Here is a 16,948-nt window from a genome sequence, read left to right on the forward strand (position 1 = left end):
CCCATAGTAATTCATCCCCCATAGTAATTCATCCCCCTATAGTAATTCATCCCCCCTATAGTAATTCATCCCCCATATAGTAATTCATCACCCATAGTAATTCATCCCCCCTATAGTAATCCATCCCCCATATAGTAATTCATCCCCCATAGTAATTCATCCCCCATATAGTAATTCATCCCCCATATATTAATTCATCCCCCATAGTAATTCATCCCCCATATAGTAATTCATCCCCCATAGTAATTCATCCCCCCTATAGTAATTCATCCCCCCTATAGTAATTCATCCCCCATATTAATTCATCCCCCATATTAAGTCCCCAAGTCCGCCCTGTGTCAATTCACTTACCTTTGCTCCGCGCGTTCCTCTTGTTCCTCTTGTTCCTACTTCGTTCCGGTGTAGCATGAAAATCTGTCTCCTATGAGGATCTGTCCCCCTCGACGTATCTGCGCATGTGCCAGTTTCAGGCATTAGCAGCCGATCGGCGATCTCCGGCACATGCGCAGATACGTCAAGGGGGACAGATCCTCACAGGAGACAGATTTTCATGCTGCACCGGTCTTCAGGGCGGACTGTGAGAGGAGCCTAGCGGGAGCCTAGCTCCGCGGGCCGGATTAAAAGGTCCGCCGGGCCGTATACGGCCCGCGGGCCGTAGTTTGCCCATTGCTGTTCTAACCTCAGCTTGATCGATGAAGCTTTGGCAATGAAACCTGGAAGCTGATTGGTTTCTATGCAGAAGGGAGTCTGATTTTGGACTCTCCAGCTTTAGTAAATAAACCCCATTGAGTCCATTGAATAGGTATTTTTTTTTCCCAAGTTTTTGGAAAATGACAAAAACATTTTTTTTTTTTACACAAAGTTGTCAATTAAATTATATATTTCTCACACAAGCCATGGGTATATGTGGAATTACACCCCAAAATACATTCTGCTACTTCCACTGAGTATGGGGATACCACATGTGTGAGACTTTTTGGGAGCCTAGCCACATACAGGAGCCTGAAATCCAATGACCACTTTGAAAGCCTGAAGGTGCGTAACTTCTTCATTTCACTTCCTCACTACCTATCACAGTTTCGGAGGCCCTGAAATGCCAGGATAGCACCAACCCCCCCCCCCCCAAATGACCCCTTTTTGGAAAGTAGACACCCCAAGGATTTTAAAAAAGGGCATGGTGAGTATTTTGCAGATCAAATTTTTTTCTCACAAGAAAAAATATATTTTTGTTTTCTTTCTTCATTTCCCAAAAACTTGTAGCACCAAACGAGATCTGCAAAATACTCAACATGCTTCTTACCAAATTCCTTGGGGTGTCTACTTTCCAAAAAGGGGTCCTTTGGGGGGGGTTGGTGCTATCCTGGCATTTCAGGGCCTTCGAAACTGTGATAGGTAGTCAGGAAGTGAAATGAGGAAATAAAGCCCTTTAAAAACTTGAAGGTGCTTATTGGATTTTGGGGTCCTGTACTTGGCTAGACTGTCAAAATGTCTCTCACATGTGGTACCCCCATACTCGGGAGAAGAAGCAAAATATATTTTGGGGAGTGATTCCACATATACCCATGGCATGTGTGAACAATAAATCATTTAAGTGACAACATTGTGTAAAAAAAAATATATTTATTTATTTAGTCATGTTCCAAAAACTTGTGGTAAAAAAAAAAATACTTCCATTGACCTAACATGCCTCTCAGCAAGTAGTTTGGGATGTCTACTTTCCAAAAAGGGGTCGTTTTGGAGCGGGGGGGGGACATTTTATGCCCAGCATAAGAATTTTATGCCACACATCATTCACTCTTCTAACCACCTGAAGACCAAGCCTTTTCTGACACTTTTTGCTCACATGAAAATAATCAGTATTCTTTGCTAGGAAATTACTTTGAACCCCCAAACAATGTATATTTTTTAAAGCAGACACTCTAGTGAATAAAATGATGGGTGCTGTAATTTTTTATGTCCCATAGTACTCGTGCAGCGATTTATCAAACACAATATTTTTGAAAAAATACACTTTTTTACTTTCAATGCACAAAAACACAATATTTTGGCCAATTATTTGGTAAAATTTAAAAGATGATGGTATTCTGAGTAAAGCGATACCAAACATGACATGCTTTAAAACTGCATGCCCCGTGCAATGGCGACAAACTGCAAACATTTTTAATATCCATAGGCAATGCTTTAAAAGCCTTTAAAAGCTACCATTTTAGATTTACAGAGGAGGTCTAGTGCTAGAATTACTGCCCTTGACCTGATGTTCACGGCGATACCTCACATGCATGGTGCAACCGCTGTTTACATACCTGCACAGGGTCAATGCTTTTTTTTTTTAAAGTTATTTTGATTTTTTTAATTATTTTTACACTGTCCCTTTCATTTTTTTTTTGATCACTTTTAATGCTATCACAGGAAATGCAAATATCCCCTATAACTTCAATGGGCATTGTCATATATTCTTTTTTGAGAAATCTGGGGTCTATCAGACTCTAGATATCTCCTATGCCCTTACATTATCTAATCTCACCAAGATTGGTGTGATCAGATGTTTTCCCAATTTATAAATGGTGCTGTTTGTATCCTGCAAAACTGAAGCGATGAAATGCTCGTAGCTTCCAATTTCTTAGACTATAGAGATGATTGGCTCCATTCAGGTCTGAAATCAGTTCTATGGTCAGCTGGCAGAAACACCAGCTGCATTCTCAGGTTCGCCCGATGGCACGGGACTGCCTGAGAAGGCCATGGAAGGCAGCGGGGGAGGCGGGGGTATCCTCTCCCGCTGCTTGTAAAAACAATCCTGCAGCTAATTAGCCACTAGGATTGCTTTTACATTAAAGCCGATCGCCGGCTGAGAAAAACGATACCAGGATGATGCCTGCAGCTGTAGGCATTATCCTGGTATAACCAAAGTCCAGTGATGTACCAGTACGTCGCTGGTTCTTGTTGGGTATATATGCTATGTTCTTTTTTTTTTGTATTTTGTGTGGGCTGAATGAAAAAAGAGAAGAAATCTCTGTCAGAAAAGGTGTTTGGTATGCCCACCATTAGAATATACCGCCCTGCATCCACCCACTTCTAATGGTGGGCACACATTAGGTCACATGGTGCAAATTCTTGGTGGCTGCGGAACACTACTTGTGCTCGCCACCACACCAGCTTGTAATGCACTTATGGGACTTGCCACGTCACCAAGTGATACTGCAGTGCTGGTATGTGAAAGACCAGGATGTACTAGGCCGCTGGTGCTTGCCAGTTCACCAAAAGGTACTGTGGCTCTAGTACTGACACTCTGCTGCATATCAGAGTCATCAAAATTTACTGGCAAGTGCTAGCAGAGATCAGGCCTGATTCTGCCAACACTGCGGTTTTGTGTGCAATGTATCAAGTGGCAGTGATCTACTGACACTGCACTTGCTGAGGGAGGAGGGGGGAGGGGTAAGCGTAGGGGCTAATCCCGCTAACGCCGTGTTTTTGGGGACACTATACTAATGTGAGCGCTGGTATAGTGCTGATCTGATCAAAGATATTGATCAGTTTAGACACTATATTAGCAATGGAGGTTTATTGTGTATGTGGGCGTGTTCCTGGCAATCAAGGGGTTAAATGTAATTACTGGTATACTGATGGGCAATCTGACTCTACCTGGGAGGGGCGTTAAACCACAGGAACGCGAATCACACACACATATATATATACACATGATTTTGCACACCCGTGCCGCCCTGTAGCAGTATTTCTGCTATAGGGCGGTCAGGAAGCAGTTACAGAAGCGATTTGCATTACTTGCAGTTGCAGAAGCTTTACTTTAACTTGCAATTGCGCGGTCATGCAACACTGCACCAAAGTTAAATTTATGTTTTTTTTCTGCATAGAATGCATAAAGGCAAAAAACCTTAAGCCTGTACAACCACTTTAAGGCCCCATTCAAACCTAAGCATTTTTTAACTAGAAGCCCAAATCGCTCAACAATCCAAATCCCATTGTTTTCAACAGCCAATGTTCACATTTCAACATCCTGTTTGAAGCTGGATGCCTGTCTCTCAGAAAAGTATATGAGCTACTTTTCAGACAAAATTGAGCAATTTTGCCCCAAAAGACTTCAACAACTGAAAATTCGAGCATTCTTTCAGGTGTATTTTAGAATTTTTTTTAGCTCATATAACTGATTCCCCCCCAGTGCTTCCAATTGGCTAAAACAAAAACCCCTGAAGTTTGAATACTAACAAATTGAACAAAACACTTGTAATACACTTCTAAAATGCTTGTATGTTCTTGCAAAAACGCACAAAAATTGCTTTAAAAATCGCTCTGCTCAGGTATGAGTGCATCCTAACCGATACTGTATACTCCCTCCATACCCTATTCATGAATCTCATTTCAGACCACCTGCTCCATTGTCAAAAGGCCAAGTGCAAAACAGATCAGCCCACATTTTTTTTTTCAGTGTTAGTATAAAGTGGAGGAAGATTAGAACCTCTGTCATTTTTATACTCCTATCCAGGAGCAGGGGCGTATTTGCTGCGAGGCAAACAAGGCATTTGCCTAGGGCGGTACGTTTCAGGGGGCGGCACGGCGGCAGTGCCGCCCCCCCTTTCCTACAGAAGCGAGACTTCTGTGGGAAAGGGACAGGGCTGCCATGGCAAGAAGGGTCACCCAGGCCAAGGGACCGGCTGCAGAGGAGAGCGGAGTGGTGGGCGGGTCAGCGGTGAGCGGGTCAGTGTGTCGGGATGTGCAGGAAGGTGCCAGCGAAGGAAGAAGCAGAAGAGGACGAGGTCAGGGTGGAGGAGCCCACCCGCTCTTTTGCCGCCGGAGATCCTGAGGGAGAAGGGACACAGGCAGCCGTCCTGGAGTGATGCTGACACCATCTGGAGGAGCTGCTGCTGAACAGGTAAGTGCTTGGAGGACTGGTGCTTCCCCACTCCTTTCTCACTGTCCCCCTGTCACATTGCCCCCCACCTGTTCTACTTCCACCCTCCTGTCCCCCACATTGTCCAACTACCCCCCATCTGTCCCCACTGCCCCCCACCTGTCCCTCTGCGCTCCTCCTGTCCAGCTGCCCCTCACCTATCCCTCTGCACTCCTCCTGTCCAGCTGCCCCTCACCTGTCCCTCTGCACTCCTCCTGTCCAGCTGTCCCTCACCTGTCACTCTGCACTTCTCCTGCCCAGCTGCCCCGATCCTGTCCCATGCCCCCTGTCACGCTGCCCCCCACCTATCCTTCTGCGCTCCTCCTGTCCCTCTGTGCTCCTTCACCTGTCCCACTGCCCTCCTCCTGTCCCACTGCCCCTCACCTGTCCCACTGCGCTTCTCCTGTCCCGCTGCCCCCCTATGCTCCTTCTGTCGCACTGCCCCTCACCTGTCCCTCTGTGCTCCTCCTGTCCCACTGCCCCTCACCTGTCCCTCTGTGCTCCTCCTGTCCCACTGCCCCTCACCTGTCCCTCTGTGCTCCTCTTGTCCCACTGCCCCTCACCTGTCCCTCTGTGCTCCTCTTGTCCCACTGCCCCTCACCTGTCTCTCTGTGCTCCTCCTGTCCCACTCTCCCTCGCCTGTCCCTCTGTGCTCTCCTGTCCCACTGCCCCTCACCTGCCCTCTGTGCTCCTCCTGTCCCACTCCCCCTCACCTGTCCCTTTGCGCTCCTTCTGTCCCACTGCCCTGGTCCTGTCCCATGCCCCCTGTCACGCTGCCCCCCACCTGTCCCTCTGCACTCCTCCTGTCCCACTGCCCCTCACCTATCCTTCTACGCTTCTCCTGTCCCACTGCGCTTCTCCTGTCCCGCTGCCCCGATCCTGTCCCATGCCCCCCGTCACACTGAACCCTACCTGTCCTTCTACGCTCCTCCTGTCCCACAGCCCCTCACCTATCCCTCTGCTCTCCTCCTGTCCCACTGCCCCTCACCTATCCTTCTGCGCTCCTCCTGTCCCTCTGTGCTCCTTCTCCTGTCCCACTGCCCCTCACCCGTCCCACTGCTCTCCTCCTGTTCCGTTGCCCCGAACCTGTTCCATGCCCCCCGTCACGCTGCCCCCCACCTGTCCCTCTACGCTTCTCCTGTCCTACTGCCCCTCACCTGTCCATCTGCGCTCCTCCTGTCCCACTGCCCCTCACCTGTCCCACTGCCTCTCACCTGTCCCACTGCCCGATACACCAATGATCGGACACTATTACTCCCACTGATACCAATGATGGGGCACTTCCACCCACTGACACCAAAGATGGGGCACTATTCCTCCCACTGACACCAATGATGGGGCACTATCCCTCCCACTGATACCAATGATGGAGCAATATTCCTCCCACTGACGCCAATGATGGGGCACTATTCCTCCCACTGACACCAATGATGGGGCACTATCCCTCCCACTGATACCAATGATGGAGCACTATTCCTCCCACTGACACCAATGATGGAGCACTATTCCTCCCACTGACACCAATGATGGAGCACTATTCCTCCCACTGACACCAATGATGGAGCACTATTCCTCCTACTGACACTAATGATGGGGCACTATTCCTCCCACTGATACCAATGATGGGGCACTATTCCTCCCACTGACACCAATGATGGGGTACTATTTCTCCCCCTGACACCAATGATGGGGCACGATTCCTCCCACTGATACCAATAATGGGGCACGATTCCTCCCCCTGACACCAATGATGGGGCACGATTCCTCCCCCTGACACCAATAATGGGGCACGATTCCTCCCACTGATACCAATAATGGGGCACGATTCCTCCCCCTGACACCAATGATGGGGCACGATTCCTCCCACTGACACCAATGATGGGCACGATTCCTCCCACTGACACCAATGTTGGGGCACGATTCCTCCCACTGACACCAATGATGGGGCACGATTCCTCCCACTGACACTAATGATGGGGCACTATTCCTCACACTGACACCAATGATGGGGCGCTATTCCTCACACTGACACCAATGATGGGGCACTATTCATTCCACTGACATCAATGATGGGGCACTATTCCTCACACTGACACCAATGATGGGGCGCTATTCCTCACAAACTGACAGTAATGATGGGGCACCATCATTGGTGTCAGTGATTTTAGTCTTGCCTAGGGCAGCACAAAACCAAAATACACCACTGTCCAGGAGTCGGGACTCCCTGTCATGTAGGACAGATTCACATTGTTAGCTGTGTAAATGCATGTGCATTATTCCGTCCATTCCAATAAGCCTACCCATTCTTTTGAATAGGCTGCCTAACGCAACAATAAAAAGGTACATGGAAAATTCTTTGTGACGCAGCACACTGCAATGCAGTGTAGTACATCACTGCGCATTGTGTTGTGGTTAGGAATGAATGGCATTGCAGCGCACCAATGTCTGCATCACCACAGCACAACAATGTGAACCCCAGCTTAACAGGGAGAACCCCAGCCTTAGTATCCCAATGACAATTGTTTCATTAGAGAGGAAGCGATGCAAACTCGGAAACACAACAGAAATACCAATGCTTTTGTTTTCAGTACAGTAGTGGAAGGCCTACCTCCACCCCCATCAATCTTTTATTTCTGTATCTATGCTGCGGATCTGATTTTCCATCCAACTCCTTCTATTTTTCAGTCAAAGAATGTCAAACGGGAAGGGGCCGACAGGGCCATCCACTGAACGAACTTTGACCAATTTATTTCCGGTTCCTGCTGAAGTTTGTACGGTGTATAGAAATTAACTGCTAAAACCTTTGTCACTAACAGTAATTGATAAGAGATCTTCAAAACAGAGCCCAATAGCAGGAGATCAGCAAGGGATCTAATCTTTCACTGCTTTATATAAAAAATAAATAAATAATGGCTATGCAAGCTAAAAATAATCAGCATTAATAGCAGAGAAGTGATTATGAAACCTTACCAATAAAATAGGGAATACCATCAAAATGGATTTTTGCCCAAAGTGCCATAAGGGTCCTTTCACATGGGCATTCTGTTTATTCATCACTTCAGTCATGTTTTTTCAAAGAAAAAAACGGATCAGTTTAAATCAGTTTCTCGTCAGTTTTTACATCCTTTACCAACGCAAAAACAGACCGTATGTCCGTTTACATCCATTTACATCCGTTTTTCATCTGTTGCATTTTTTTTTTTTTTTTTAGTTACAGAAAGCCACAGGTTATCATTGTGCACCATTACAACCTTCTACCCGCCAGCGTCCTGACAACCAATGACATCATCAGTTGATAAAGCGGATGTCAGCTGCCTGCACAGCAACCTAGTTAGACCCTCCCCTGCCCATTCCCATCAGTGCTGGGGTCACCTTAGCTCAGTGTTGGAGAAAAACTGAGGGAGAAGAGAAACAATGGAATACTAGCCAGTACCAATGTGCAAAAGTGTATTTGCTTTGGAAGAATAAATCACCTCTAATGTTGAGTGTCCTACATGTGTGGATGTTGCTGCGTTATATAAAACTATTAGAAAAGTTTTTCACATTTTAGAATGGGGTTACTTAAGACGGTCTGAAATTTTAAAGGGTGCCTCAGGACTGTCCATAATTTTAACCTCCTCCTGCACACCATATAGTCCAATGACGGGCACAAGAAGGTTCTCTCGTTCTGGAAGGACAACATATGACGTCTACCCGTTCTCACCGCGCATGCGCAGCCCCGGGAGAGCGCAGTACGGCGATCGGCGGTGCGCTGTGTCCCTCAGACACAGTGGATCACCGATCCACGGAAAGAGTCAAAGATGTCGGCTCGGTCACGTGATCCGCTGTGTCCAATCACAGCTGATCACATGTAAACAGAGAAATGCCGGTTATCGGCATTTCTCTCCTCACGAGCTGTCACACTGACAGCTCGAGAAGAGAGGAGAGCCGGTAATCGGCATTCCTCGGAGGGGACATGTGCACTGATCATCAGGGCACTGATGATCAGTGTGCCCTGATGATCAGTGTAGCCCCAGCAGTGCCACCTGTCAGTGTCCATCAGTGCCAGCTCTCAGTGCTCATCCATGCCACCTGCCAGTACCCATCAGTGCCACATCAATGCCACAAATCAGTGCCTACCACTGGGGGGCTACACTGATCATCAGGGCACACTGATCATCAGTGACCTGATGATCAGTGCACATGTCCCCTCCGAGGAATGCCGATTACCGGCTCTCCTCTCTTCTCGAGCTGTCAGCGTGACAGCTCGTGAGGAGAGAAATGCCGATAACCGGCTCTCCTCTCCTCTCTTCTCGAGCTGTCAGTGCACATCAATGCCACATATCAGTGCCCATCTGAGCTGACTTTCAGTGTCACCCATCAGTACAAGTCAGTGCCACCTATCAATGCCAATCAGTGCCAGTCAGTGCCGCTTATCATTGTGCATCAGTGCTGCCTATCAGTGCAGCCTAACAGTGCCAGTCAGTGCCGCGTATGATTGCCACCTATCAGTGCCATATATCAGTGCCCATCAGTGATGCCTGTCAATGCCCATCAGTGCCGTGCCACCTACTAGTGCCTCCTCATAAGTGCCACCTATCAGTGTCCATCAGTGCAAACCATCAGTGCCCATCACTGCAGCCTCATTAGCGCACATCATTGAAGGAGACAAATTTACAAAATTTATAACAAAAACTAAGAAAGAAATATTTTTTTTTCAAAATGTTCAGTGGTTTTCGGTTTGTTAAAAAAAAATAAATTAAAACCCAGAGGTGATTAAATACCACCAAAATAAAGCTCTGTCTGTCAAAAAATAAAAATAAAAATTTCATATGGGTACAGTGTTGCATGACCGCACAATTGTCATTCAAAGTGTGACAGCGCTGAAAGCTGGAAATTGGCCTGGACAGGAAGGGGGCATAAGTGCCCTGTAGGCTAGTGGTTAAAGGGTGATTTGACTGAAAAAAGGTTGAGAAACATTGATCTAGGGTGTCTGCTTTCAGAAAATATAAAATGTTTGGGGCTTTTCTGTAATCTTCAGGCCTAAAATGATTTTTAAACGTGTGCACAAAAAAATGCAAAAACGGCTCTGGCAGTGAAAGGGCTAAAGATCATTCCTTTTTTTTTTATATGCAGTGCTGGATAGGAATTGTGTTACTGGTTGGATCACCAGGAGAATAGAAATATACTGAACATGAAATCATACGGCTCTTTCCCACTGGCGTTAAGTTTTAAAGCAGCCTAAATGCACATTAACGCACCTATAGCATTAATCAGCATTTAGCATGTGTTGTACAGGCATTCATGTTGTGTCTCTTAAATGCCCTGTGTGGGGTTTATAAAATAGGAAATGATCACTTTTGATGCTTTACATCTGCACTGTAAACACATTCTAAACCCCATAGGCACGTTTACAGTCCATTTAACCTGCGGTTGGGGTGCGTTTCAATAGAAGTGAATAGAGTCAGTTGCAAAGCGTCAACGCCTGCCAAACTCTGCAGGCAGCATTGTTGTTACCTTGCAGCAACGTTGTGAACACCTCCATCCACTCCCTATTTTAACAATTTTGAGTGGCATTGATAGGCATTCGGGAAGCATAAAAATGTGACCCAACTGCCTATTTTCAACGCCTGTGTGAAAGAGTCATTAACCCCCCTGGCAGTATACCCGAGTGCAGCACGGGGTAAAGTTTCAGCACCACATGCGGTAACCACGAGCTACACTCGGGAATACCCTGCAGCGTTGCTCCGGGATCCCTTCTGCACTTACCTTGTCCTTCGCTCCGGTGATGTCCCCCCTGCAGCGTCCCCGGCCATCTCCTCCGGCCGATGCCGGCATCTGTCCTCCAGGTTCCATTCCCTGCGACGTCGGGACGTACGGGGACGGAACTGGCGGGAAATTTAAAAATGTCAAAAAGTGACATTCACTAAATACACTAAAATCACATAGTAAAACATTACTATATCAAACCATTTCACATACATTTTGTCCTGAGTGCTTTGTCCTGTGCCCTGCCTGCATTTTTACTGTTCTTTCTGCCTGGAAAATGAGAAATGTCCATGTCGTCCAAAAAGCGTTCCTTTAGGTCAAAAGCAGTTTTAGAACAGCGATAGTAAATTAGAACTACTTGCAGAATTGAATGATAATGATTCGTGGGGAAATTTGTTATCAGACACTGAAAACGATTTTGTGATGTGCGAACTTGGCGCTCTATTTCAAATTTCAGTGTTTTTGGTTTGATTATATTATTGAAATAAATTATTATATTATTATGTTTTATGATTATTTATTAAATTATAATTTATGATTTTGTGTTTAAAATTTGAACATACCCGGGATGTTTACTAGACTCTTGTTCGGACAGATTTCAGTGAGTTATTCCTAAAAATACAGGCCTACAATAAAAAAACGACAAATTTCCATGCAAATAATGTACCGCTTTGAGCACAGAAATACTGACATAATCAGACTGCTAGGGAGGTTACGCAGCCACCAGTCCTGAGGTCTGATCAGCTGCAATACATTACTTTTTGTTTTTGGGACGAGCTATACTCAAACAGTGGTGGGCAAAAATGATGGAAGGCCTCAAGTGTGCTCCCCCGACACTTGCAGAGGCCCACACAATAGCAGCAGTTTATTGCATCTCAATGCTCTAAAATAATGATACAACTGTATATTTTGCAGCGTATCACAACGCACACTAAAAAAGATGGAGTACAATGACCACTAGCACTGGTGTCAGTGGACACAATAATAACCAACAGCATTGGAGTCAATAGGTGCAATAAGCAGCAGCACTGGTCTCAGTGTGGATGCAATAATAAGCCCCAGCATTAGTATCAGTGAAGGCAAATAAACACTGCATTGGTGTCAGGGAATTAATAATAACTGCAGAGCTTTGGTGTCAGTGGAAGCAATAATAAGACCCCAGCTTTGGTGTCAATGGCTGCAATAAGCAGCTCCCAGCTCTGGTGTCACTACTATTAACCACCCCTCTGTGGTGACCCGGCTGTGATGCCACAAGCTGTCACATCCGGGTGCCCACACTGAAGATGCCGGGGAGAGAAGACGGCTGGTGAAACCAGCCGCGATGAGGACACGACTGGACCGAGGGACAGGTAAGTGTCTGTATTTTAAAAGTAAGCAGCTACAGTTTTTGTAGCTGGTGACTTCTTGTTTTTTGTTTTTTTCAGCTGGAACTCTGCTTTAAAGTGGAGTTCCAGCTGTTTTGTGTTTATTAAAAGTCAGTATCTATGAAGACTGTAGCTGCTGACTTTTAATAAACACACACTTACCTGTCCCAGGGTCCAGCAATGTACTCACCGGCACAGTCTCTTTTCTCCTTCTGTCCTCCACGGTGCCGGCATCTCTACTGTGGGCACCAGGCTGTGAGAGCTTGAGGCTTCACAGCCTGGTGCCCACTGCGCATGCACGAGTAGCGTCGCGCCTCCTGATTGGTCCAGCAGTCTCCTGGGACCTGTGAAAGTTCCCAGGAAATTGCGGGAGCAAGGAGGGGGCCCAACTTCCAAGTCATTTAACCACGGCGTACTGAGACGGAAGTGGGAGCGGGTACATGCCAAACCAGGTACCCGCTACCCCCACAAAAGGTGCCAAATATTGCAGTAGAGAGGGGGAGGGGGCAAATAAGGGGAGCTTGAGCTTTTCAGTGGAACTCCGCTTTAACTCCTCCATAATCTTCCCTGATCATGACAGTGAAAGTTAACCCCTCACAATTCACCCCCCCTCCCCATTACTGATCAGGGCAGTGAAAGTAACCCCCCATAAATTATCCTCCCCCTACTTTCCCCATTACTGTCCATAGCAGTGAATATTAACCCCCTCCCCCATCCACCTTACCTGATCACAGGCTCCTGCGTTGCTCTCCCTCTCCCAGGCTGGGACATGTACTGGGGACAGAGATAACTCCATCCATAGTACAGTGTGTCTCCTCAGTGCAGGAGCTGGAACACAGAGCAGAACAGAGAGCCATCAAGTGCCCGCCACTCTGCTGCCATTCTTCTCTGTACCTGGTGCCCAAAAGCCCGCCAGCAACACGCAGAGGGCCGGGGGGCCGTGTTGGGCGCCCAAAAGAAGCTCCTACGTCTGAGGTGTCATTAATAATGGATGGCACACAAACACACGCCAGGATTGCAGTGCGATTTCCGAATCGCGGGAACAAACACAATTGCCATCCCAAATCACCAGAGGTGAACGGGGCCTAAAGGTGGGATCCTCATCACCACACTTGCAGCCGCCTGCTATCCAGCAACAAAGTCAGGAAAGGAAAGCAATGAGCTGTACCCTGGGCAGGCCTGAGGGGGGAGGGGGGACTGGAAGATGAGGGGACACTGGGGGGTGATGGGGGCACATAATGGGGGAGATCCAGCTACGTCTGTCCCTCTCCTGGATATCATCACCTCTATAGCCGGATATCATCACCTCTATAACACACTCCATACATAGCCCCCTCCACAACACCCCCTGCGGACTACACCACCCAGCAGGCCCAGCCTTCTCCTCACCACCCCGGCCCCTCCTCGGCACCACCCCCGGCTCTCCTTCCCGCTCTATCTCCTACCTGCTCAGCTCTGTTCTCCTCGGTGACCGTTATGCCGACAGCCGACCGCTCCTATCGTCTCTGGGGACTGTCCGTTTTCTGCCTCAGCTCCGGGATTAGCCTCCTATACAGAAATATAGGAAGACATGGCCGTTAAAAGCCAGCAACAACTTCGTATGCACTGTATGGAGCCGATCAGGAAGGGAGACATCCATGGCAACCAGCGGTATTACAGCCCTGCAGAATGCCCACACAGTGCCATCTAGTGGCAAAATTGAAAAATAACTTTAAAATGGCCACAGTAATATTTCATTCTATGTAAAATCTATAGAATAATATCCAATTTATCAAAATATAGCGTTTCATGACCGAAAAAAAATTGCAAGTCATCAGGCATAACAAAAGGCAGCCCAAACACAGCAGGACCCCGGACAGGAAGTGGCAATCAGATCACTCCTGCACAGGTCGCCGACCGATGCACATCGCCAGAGCACGTCTCCTGCGACAACTGCGATTTTCATTATTCTTAAAAATTGATATTGCCATCAGTATTATACTGTTATTGTTTACAATATTATTATTAATATTGTAATTTTTTAGCTTTTTTTTAGGTACATTGGCATCCAACACCATCAGGATGCCACGACCTTCAAGGCGCAGATCATCAGCTCGGGAAGGCCGAGAGTCTCCGATTGCTCATAGGACAAGGTCCAGAGGGCAACGTCGTCGGAGACGGGAGGACGCCAATGCTATTCGCAGACGTCGTTCTCCAAGAGATCGCATTAGGGAGGCTGCCAACAACCCGGTACAAGAGGGACCACCGGCTATGGAGCAGCAGGGTGAGGAGCAGCCGACTTGTTCCATCTGTTTGGCTGAATACGGCGCTGGAGAGGAGACTAGGGTTCTCCAGTGCTCTCATGTTTTCCACCCTGCCTGCATCCAAAGATGGATCAGGGAGAGCGCCACGTGTCCCATTTGCCGGGCAGCTATCCCTAATGCACAAGAGCCACGGAGACTCAACATCCAGGAAGTCTTGAACATGCAGATTGAGGACATGATCCTTTGGTTTGATGTTGAAATGGATGAAGATGGTGAATTCCATGTGGTTTTAGTCCATAATGTATAACGATCTTTTCTCTATATTTCCAGATGCCTGAATGACATCACTGGCAGAAATGGAGATGAAGAGGAGGAAAAGTCCATCGATCGTATTATTATTTTTTGTTATCTTTGTTAGTAGTTGATGTTTGATAAGAAAAAAAAAATCTAAAAAAAAAAAAAAAATTAAAAAAAAAAAAAAACCTCAAAAAAAAAATAAATATATATATGTATATGTAAGAAATGTAGTTATATAAAATGTTCTTAGAAGTTGATATTTGAACCCCCCCCGAAAAAAAAAATTGTATATATTTAAAAAATGTAATTTTATAAAATGTATAAATGTCAAAAAACGGGAAAATCTTGATAGGTCACTTAGTGATGGGGGGGGGGGGGGGGGGGTGAGAGTGGAGGGGTGTGTTTTAAATTGCACTAAAAATTGTATCGTATTATTATTTTATATTATCTTTATTAGTAGTTGATGTTTGATAAGAAAAAAAAAATAATATAAAAAAAAAAAAAAATATAGAAAAAAAAAATATATATAGGAAATGTCGTTATATAAAATGTTCTTAGAAGTTGATATTTGAACCCCCCCCCAGAAAAAATTGTATATATTTAAAAAATGTAATTGCATAAAATTTATAAATGTCAAAAAACGGGAATGTCTTGATAGGACACTTAGTCATGGGGGTGAGAGAAGAGGGGTATGTTTTAAATTGAGCTAAAAATGGTATTGTATTATTATTTTTTGTTATCTTTATTAGTAATTGATGTTTGATAAGAAAAAAAAAAAATATAAATATATATATATATATATATATATATATATATATATGTGTGTGTAAGAAATGTAGTTATATAAGATGTATTTAGAAGTTGATGTTTGAAAAAAAAAAAAAAATTGTATAAATGTAAAAAATTTAATTGTATGAAATGTATAAATGTAAAAAAACAGAGGCAAGTCTTGATAGGACACTTGGTGATGGGGGGGGGGGGGTGAGAGAGGAGGGGTGTGTTTTAACCGGTTGACAACCAGCCACAGTACATATACTGCAGCAGGGTGGCACCGCTGTGCAATATCACGTTTCTAGACATCATTCGCACTCCCATGCTCCCGCGGGTGTCACGATTCCATCCCGGAGGGACCAATCATTCAATTTTAGCCAGTGATGTCCGGCTGAAGTTGAATGATCGGTCCCTGTCCTATCCTGTCCTGTGTTGACAGTTACACAGGACAGGATATAATGTAAATCTTCTCTGCCTGGGCACATTCCGTCCCAGAGAGAGAAGAAGACACAGAAAACATGAGTACAAAGCACTACACTAACAGAACACACCTAGGTCACATTTAACCCATTGATCACCCCCCCCCCAGTTAACCCCTTCACTGCCCTGTCACCAGTGTCATTGTTTACAGTGCACAGATTTTTACTGATCACTGTATTAGTGTTGCTGGCGACTTCTGATAGTGTTAGTTAGCGCCCCTCCCAGATAGCGTCAGATAGCCCGCTAGTACACCAGTAATCACATTTAACCCCTTGATTGCCAGGAACATGCTCACTTGCACACTAAACCTCTATTGCTAGTATAGTGTCTGATTGGATCAATATCTTTGATCAGTTCAGCGCTACACCAGCGTTCACATTAGTATAGTGTTCCCAAAAATGCAGCGTTAGCGGGATCAGCCCCGACACCTGCCAGCACCTGCGTTTAACCCCTACTCCCCCATCCCTCCCCCAGCAAGTGCAGTGTCAGTAGATAACTGTCACTTGATACATTACACACAAAAGCGCAGTATTCACAGAATCAGGCCTGATCTCTGTTAGCACTTGTCGGTAAATTTTTTGTAGCGGTTCAAGCAGTCCTTGAGAACTAGGCCCTCTTTTTCTCATGAGTCACACTAGGTACATATACATTTAGTGGCCAAAATGTCCAACCAAAGGTACTTTAGTGGAGAGGCCTACAGGATTCTGAGCATGTCGGGTGAGAGCGAAGGGGAAGACTGACTGACAGAATCCCCCTCAGAATATGAGCCTGTAGACAGCAGCGGCACCCTGACAGTTAGCTCAGATGACGGAGAAGAGGTCCCTGCTAAGATCAGGTGTACCCGACCCAATTTCCAGGTTGCTGAGGTGGTACAAACGCATGATAACTCTCATATGCAGCAGAGTGTCAGTACTAGTGCCGCGCTACCTTTTGGTGAAATGGCAAGCACCATCGGCCTAGTACATCCTGGTATTATACATACCAGCACTGCAGTATCACTTGGTGACGTGGCGAGTCTCATAAGTGCAGTACAAGCTGGTGCGGTGGCGAGCACAAGTAGTGTCCCGCAGCCACCAAGAATTCACACACAGGCCCGTAGAGCCCCTAGTATCCTTCCGGATGTGTTTGCAAATCCCGATTGG

General features: G+C 46.2%; 1 long non-coding RNA gene across 3 annotated transcripts in view; it reads right to left on the reverse strand.

The window, feature by feature from the left end:
- The window catches only part of LOC149455953 (uncharacterized), a 528,482-nt gene that overhangs the window by 90,886 nt on the left and 420,648 nt on the right, over positions 1–16,948 (reverse strand). For all 3 annotated transcript variants that reach the window (XR_016313983.1, XR_016313982.1, XR_016313984.1), the window contains 2 exons: positions 13,461–13,563; positions 10,652–10,770 (listed from right to left, as the gene is read on the reverse strand). This is a non-coding gene — a long non-coding RNA (uncharacterized LOC149455953). The remainder of the gene's footprint in view (positions 1–10,651; positions 10,771–13,460; positions 13,564–16,948) is intronic.

This window comes from Staurois parvus, unplaced genomic scaffold (genome assembly GCF_062004578.1).
Source record: "Staurois parvus isolate SC_StPar_1 unplaced genomic scaffold, SC_StPar_1.0 ptg000380l, whole genome shotgun sequence".
Classification (NCBI taxonomy): domain Eukaryota; kingdom Metazoa; phylum Chordata; class Amphibia; order Anura; family Ranidae; genus Staurois; species Staurois parvus.